This window comes from Dasypus novemcinctus, unplaced genomic scaffold (genome assembly GCF_030445035.2).
Source record: "Dasypus novemcinctus isolate mDasNov1 unplaced genomic scaffold, mDasNov1.1.hap2 scaffold_124, whole genome shotgun sequence".
NCBI lineage: Eukaryota > Metazoa > Chordata > Mammalia > Cingulata > Dasypodidae > Dasypus > Dasypus novemcinctus.
The window spans coordinates 1,457,709-1,465,707 of record NW_026688150.1 but is presented as its reverse complement, the minus strand read 5'-3'; positions in this window follow the sequence as shown (position 1 = coordinate 1,465,707).

Here is a 7,999-nt window from a genome sequence, read left to right as displayed (position 1 = left end):
GCCATGGTAGCTGCTGAGTGTAGGGAGTGGGATGAAGAGATGAGATGTGGGGGAGTTTTTGGGACTTGGAGTTGTCCTGGGTGATGCTGTAGGGACAGTTACTGGACATTGTATGTCCTCCCATGGCCCACTGGGTGGAACATGGTAGAGTGTGGGCTATGGTGTGGACAATTGACCATGAGGTGCAGCGGTGCTCTGAGATTTGTTCACCAAATGCAAAAAATGTCTCATGACGATGGAAGAGATTGTTGTGTTGGGGGAGGAGTGGGGTGTGGGGAGTGGGGGTGTGTGTGGGGACCTCATATTTTTTGAATGTAATATTAAAAAAATAAATAAAGACAAAAAAAAAAAAGCACCTGTTTGGGGACTCCAGGAGACAAGAAGAGCAACCTGAACCATCTTGAAAGCATAAAAGAAGACGGCCCATCCACAGAGAAGATTTATAAGTAGAGCACTCCACGCTGGGGAGTCAAGTGTCCATCCTCCATAGGGGCAGAAGCCACCTCAGGCGCTGTTCTGTGGCTGGAATTGGAAGCTCTATTTCTCAATATGGTGAAGGAAGAGACGGTTGGGCACCAATTTAAGCTACTGAGTAGTAAATACAGTGGGTTAAAGTATAATCCTAATAAGAGCTAAAATTTGAAGCTGTTTAAGTCAGAAAGAGCCTGGTAGCCTCCACTATACCTCTGCCCCCTGCATGAGGAGATGCTGGGTGGACTGAGAATCATAGTTCTGGTGGAGATTGTCTTCTTTCCACCCAGATGAGATTGAAGTCCTAAACTAGGCTTTATCCCACCTCTTGCAGGGAGGAAGCTGGCAGGACCTGTACCAGCCTCTCTGCATAACTGTAGGTGCATTCAAATTTTGCACAAAATGAATAGTCAGAAATTGACTGGGGCAACTCTGCCATTTTGGGCCCACAAGAAATAAATAACTGCCCACACCTGTAGCTCCCTCCCCACCCCAAGAAGGGGAGGAAGGGGCATGAAGCTTCATCAGTCTATCCCGGCACCTACAGTCTAGGACTGCACGACTTGGGTTATTACACAAGGCTGTGGATCCACCCCACCCTGGTAAAGGAGAAAGGTGGGAAAAGCTTCATCGGTCCCTGGGGCAATGAGGGCAGATTGAGCTTCCACAGCTTACAGCACATTACATCTTCAGCTCCTACTACAAAACAAGAAAGGGAGAAAGGGCAAGAAAGCCCTAAACTAAAGAAAGAACTGCACCCAGAGTAAATACACCTAGTAAGCCAGATGCCAAGATACCAAAAAAACAAAACAAAACAAAACAAAAAACCCACAAAAAACAAAAACACTACAGTCTATATCAATAAACAGGAAGATACAATACAATTAAAGGAACAAGATAAGCCTCCAGATGATAGATGTTCAAAAAAATCTCCTTAAATTCAATGAGATGGCTAAAGAGATTAAGGATATTAAGATGACATTGGTTGAGCACAAAGAAGAATCTGAAAGCATATATAGAAAAATAGCATTTTGGCAATATGACAAGGAAAGGTTCTTGGTTTAGGTTGTTGGATGGGGGCATTCAGCACAGGGCACACCTGGGGAAGGCTTCTAGAGAGTGTGTGAGTGTTCATCTTGTCATAGTGTGTTTTATCAGTGGGCAGAGACTCATATAATGAGCGGGGAAGTGTTGTACTCCCGTCCTGGGGAGGCCAGATATGTTCTCAGAGAGGAGGGTGTCTCTCGAAAGCATGAGTGGCTACTAATAAGGAAGGATAAACTAGTGTGTCAAGCCCTCAGCATTGTTGCAAGTGTCTATGAATCTTGTCCTTCAAGGAGTGAAGCCTGTTGGTCACTGTGGACCCTGAAGGGAGGAATAGAATAGATGGAAGAGTGGGTAAGGGGGGGGGGCAATGGAAGTGTTGTTCATGATCTTGCAATGATGGATACAGGCCATGTCAAATTTCACAAAAATTTATAAGAGTGTATGGTCTAAAATGACCTTAAATTAAAGGTTCAATGCGGATCAGCAGAATATCCCTGTCTAGATATAATAACATGACTTTAAAATGCTGTTTGACCTAATGTAAGGGGGAAATGGAAAGGACAAATTAGTTTATATGGCTACGAGTCTCTAAAAAAGAGTCTGGATGTTGTCAGAAGGATTGCCCTTATGCACAACTGAGCAGAGTCTAAAAGACAGACAAAGTAGATACAACCCCAGGTATTGATTCCTTTGAAGACTAAAGAGACCCACGGGTTCTATGGTCATGGCAGATGGGGTTCACTGCCATGTCAGATGGCCCTTCTTTGAAACTGGTGTTTCTGCATGATGAAACTGGACTCGGATGGGATCTCTTTTCACAAGACTTTCATGCTACTTTACTGGAATTGTAGTTGGTGTTGGGGTTTAAGATATATTTAGGGGATTTGAATCTCTGGACTGACAATATGATAGCTAGGCCCTGATCCTCAACAGACATCAGCTCCTACACTCTGATTTATTGGACTCACCCCACTCAGCTAAGTTGGAGTTGAAGAAGGACAACCACCACACCATGGAGCCTAGAGTGCCTACAACTGAAAGCAGGAGGATTGCATCCAGTATCCATGTGGAATCTGAGCCTTCTCTTGACATGGAGGTAAAACGGACACAACCAATCCAAGGTCCACATAGAAAAGGTGGCATTGGAGTGGGAAAAGTGGCCATGGGGGCTGATGGGTATGGGGAATGGCAGGAAGAAATGAGATGTGGAGGCGTTTTTGGGACTTGGAGTTGCCCTGGATGGTGCTTCAGGGGCAATCACTGGACATTGTAAATCCTCCCAGAGCCCACTGGATGGAACGTGGGAGAGTATGGGCTATGATGTGGACCATTGACCATGAGGTGCAGAGATGCCCAGAGATGTACTTACCAAATGCAATGGATGTGTCATGATGATGGGAGTGAGTGTTGCTGGGGGGGGGGAGTGGTGGGGTGGTGGTGGTGGGGTTGAATGGGACCTCATATTTTTTGAATGTAATATTTTTACAAAATGAATAAAATTAAAAAAAAAAAAAAGCAAATGCCAGAATAGCTGGTGGACTTTACAAACCAGGAGCTAGGTAGTTAACATAAGCCCATCTGGTATGTTGCTTTATGGAGTAGTATTTTACTTGCCTTTTCAATTTCTGTGTGATGTGTTACTTTTCCACACCATTTTTTACCAATGAAAAACATTACAAACACACGAAAGAATGTAAAATGGTGCAGCCAATGTGGAAAACAATTTGATGGTTTCTCAAAAAGTTAAATATAGAACTACAATATGACCAGGTAATCCCACTTCTAGGTATAGACCAAAAGAATTGAAAGCAGGGACACAAACATTTGTACATTGATGTTTATAGTGGCATTATTCACAATTGCCAAAAGATGGAAGTAACCCAAGTGTCCATCAACAAATGAATGGATAAATAAAACCTGGTATATACATACAATGGAATATTATTCAGCAGGAAAATGAAATGAAGTTCCAAAACATGCAACAAATGGATAAACCTTGATGACATCATGTCTAGTGGATTAAGTCACAGACACAGAAGGACAAATATTGTATGATCTCACTGATATGAATCAATTAGAATATGCACATTCATAGAGTCAGAAACTAGAACATAGATTACCAGGGCCAGGGTAGGGATAGTGGATGGGGAGTTAATGCTTAATTGCCACAGAGTTCCTGTTTGGAATGATGGAAAAGTTTTGGGAAGGGTGGTGGTGATGGTAGCATAACCTTATGACTGTAACTAACACCACTGAACTGTAGTTTTGAAAGTGGCTAAAATGAGAACTATTAGGTTGTATATATGTTACCAGAATAAAAACTTTAAAAACCAACATAGGACTGTGTGTAAATTATGGACTATATATAGTTAACACTGATATTATGATAATATTGTTTCATCAATTGTAACAAAGGTATCACACTAATGCAAAGGATTAATAATAGGGAAAACTGGATCAGGGGAGTGGATATGGGACCTCTGTACTTTCTGCACATTTTTTCTGTAATCCTACAACTGTACTAATAAAAAATGTACCAAAAAAAAAAAAAAAGAGTGTATGGTCTAAAATGTAAGCCATAACGTAGACCACTGACCATGGTTTGTAGCTATGTTTCAATATTTGTACATCAGTTGTAACAACTGTACCATTCACATGTAAAAAATCATTAATATGGAAGAGGGGAAAGGGGGACGATGTTGGGTATATGCGAGTCCCCTATATTCTGTATGTGATGTTACTGTGACCTAAAACTTCTTTGAAGACATAATGAACAGAAAGGGAGACACTGAAGAAGAAATGGAAGAAATTGCCACTGTACATACAGGACAACAGTTATTACAGCGATGAAAGGTGAAACATCAAAAAAAAATTAAAATACTTTTCATTTTTTAATACCCCAATTTTTTTGACTTTTATCTTTTTAAAAAAATTATTATGTATTTTATTTCTTATGTTTAAACCTATCATTACTATCTCATTTTCCTTTAATTGAATTTGGCTATATATTTGGCTTTGTTTCTGAAGAAGTTTTGGATCACAAAGGGGTTCAGCTATGGCAAGGTAAGAGCATTGGTGTAGAGTGACAGTGATGGGAGACACATGAGAGGAAGTTCACCTGGGCATACACATAAGTATATAAATATGTTCAAATGTTCATGGGGCATTGCCACAGTGGGTAGAGGTTCACACAACAACTGAAAGAACACTGAATTCCCATCTAGGGAACTCTGCCACAATCTCTAATGGAACAGCAACAATCTCCCAAGTACAGGGGGGCAATGACCAATGAAGAAGGATGGTTCATTGATGGGACCTTTTTTTTTTTAAGTAAAGGGTATTTATTTGGGGTAGAAGCTTACAGTTACCAGATCATAAAGCGTAAGTTATTTCCCTCACCAAAGTCCATTGCCATGTGTTGGAAAAAAATAGCTGCTGAATTGATGGGACCTTGATATTGATGACTATGTTTATGAGCCTTTTGCTCTTGAAATTGCAACTTTACCTAGTGTTGTAAGGTGCTAAGAATTATCTCTTGAAAATTTCCATGTTGCTCAAATGTGGCCACTCTTAAGCCAATCTCAGCATGTAAATGCATTACCTTCCCCCTATTGTGGGACATGACTCCCGGGAATGAGCCTCCCTGGTGCTGAGGGATTATGATTACTATCAATTACTAGCTGGTCATGAAACTATAAAGAGACCTTGAATAAAAGGGTCAACTCAGACAAGCAGAATATCTCAACCTACATGTAGGATCATGTGCTAAAAACTGCTTTTTCACCTTGAATAAAAGGGGGAAATGGCAAAGACAAATCAGTTTATATGGCTAACAGACTTCAAAAAAGAGGCAGGAAGTCACCCAATGGGTCACACTTATGCATGCCTCAGCAGGACCCCAGAAAAAGTCAAAGTAGATATAACCCTAGGTACTGGTTCTCCTGAAGGCTACAGAGACCCTCAGGGTATATGGTCATGGCAGATGGATTTGGAATTCTGTGCCATGTCAGAGGTTCCTACTTTGGAATTTGTGCTTCTGAGTGTAATAGAGTTAGACTCAGATGTGACCTTTCTACACATGCCTCTTCTCTCACTTTTACTGAACTTGAAGCTAGGGATAGTGTATACTCAGGGGACTTGAATCTCTGAACTGCCCAGGTGCCAGCTGGGCCCTGAGCCTCAGTGGAATTGCAACTCCTCCTTTCTGGTTTGTTGGAATCACCTAGGTCAGCTAACAGTGAGGTGAAGATTGTCAACCACCATACCAAGGATACGGAGTGCCTACAACTGCAAGCAGAAGAATTGCATGCATCATCCATGTGTAATCTAAGTCCCCTCTTGATCTAGAAGTGGAGTGTACATCACCATCCCAAGGTCCACAGAATGGAGGAATAAAATATGGATTAGAATTTATTCCCTTACTAATCACAATAGTTCCCCAGCAGAACACCAGTAAGTCCACTCTAATCCATACTCTATTCCTCCATCCTGTGGATCCTTGGGATGGTTACGTCCAGTACCCCTCTACATCAAGAGGGGAAGAGGGGCTTAGATTTTGTGGGATCTATGTATCTTCTAAAAATAAATAAAAATATATTAAAAAATAGAGTGGACTAACTGATATTCTACTATAAAAATATTGTGACTAGTAATGGAAGAAATTATAGCATTGAGGTGGAGAAATTGGCCACAGTAGTTGCTGAGGGCAGGGAGAGAGAAGAAGAGATGTGATGTGGGAGCATTTTTGGGACTTTGAGTTTTCTTAAATGATATTGCAGGGTCAGATGCTGGACTTTATATATCCTGCCAAAACTCACTGAATGTACTGGGAAGAGTGTGTTCTACAGGGTAAACTATTATCCATGTGGTGCAGCAGTGCTCTGAAATAGGTTCACTGGGTGCAATGAATGTGCCTCAATTATGGAGGAGGTTGTTGGTGTGGGAGGAGTGGGTTGGGAAGGTCAGGGTTATATGGGAACCTCTTATGTCTTTCAATGTAATGTTCTTTGTGAACTACTAACTTTAATTTTAAAAAAGTGTTAAAAGTAAAATTTTAAAAAAGATTAAGAAACAAAGAAAAAGCTTTTAGCTCTTCTTACCTTCCACCTTTCTCTACGGGTGTTGGAATTTTGATAGTTTTCAGTGCTGGACTACTCACTTGTCTGTCTCTGCACCCTCCCCACCCAAGTTCTTCTCTCCCAGGGTGGTTGGGTTCAACAGGCTCCCTGAGCAGTTTCCTCTCTCCTTTCTCCCTGGGGACACCTCGGTGCTAGCTGGTCTGCTCCCCGAAATTCAAAGAGGGCCTAGGTATCCAAACCCATGGAAAGGAAACCACTCTCCACCTTTCACCAGAACCCAATTGCCCCAGGAGAATGCTCCCTCCAACTGGCTGGTGGGAGTTAGGGAGTCCATGGAGGTTTTTGCCTTGAGGGTGGGGCTTAGCCCCCACCACGGTTTCCAGTCACAATGGTGAGCAACTCTCAGCTTTCCCTTGGGCTCTTTCTTTGTCCAGTTCTCTCCAGATCAATGAATGCCCTGAAGCCTCCTTCTCTGTGGGTTCCCAAAACAATTCACTCCAGCAAGATTTTGCCTCTTCTCAGCCGTTTCTAGTGAAAGCCTTGGGGAGTGCCCACCTACAATGACACCATCTTCTGAGAACCTCACATTCTTCTATTTTTCACCTGCCCCAAGAAAGCTTTAAGTGTTTCACATTTAGTCCTTGAGACAACACAAGGGTTGTTGCTGACCCCATTTTTAATTGAGGAAACAGGCACAGTGAGGGGGATTGACTGGCTCGAGTCACACAGCAGAGCTGAGACTTGAAGCCAAGCAATCTGACTCCACAGCACATGTTCTTGGGACTTATTTTGCTTTCAGTGGTTTGGCTGTGACTACCAGTGGTCAGTCAAGATGGCCTTGACCTGTATCTCACAGCAAGATGAGAAAGGTTGGCCCGCGATGGTATTGAGGAACCTGGAAGGGAAAGTTTGGGGATGAACTCTGCTCCTGGGGCTTTTCAAGGGTGCCTGGCACACAGTGGCGTCTCAGCTATTACAGTGTCTGTTGGACAGCATCAGAGGGACCAAGGCAGAAAAGGGAGTGGACTCCCTGAATGTCAGAAAAGGGAACCACAGATGGAATAACTAGGAGGGGGCAGGCACATGAATGGAGCTGTTGGCAACAGCACTGAGGGGACTCTGAGTCCTGGAAGGGTGTGGCTACATCTTTTCTCCCCCTATGTTCTGGACAGGCCAAGGGACTTTGTTTCAGAGCACACGTGGCCAAGAGAAAGGGATCTGCCACTATGGGATTCCTCTTCCTGGACTCAAAATCCCAAGGCAGCCTCTTAAATCCATCCTTAACCCTGGTCCCTTTCCTGATCAAGCACCTACTATGCCTCCCTATGGCCCACTGGAGAATGTCAGTGATTGGGTTCTTGCAGAACTCACCATCATGGTGGGGCCTCTGAGGTCAACCTGCA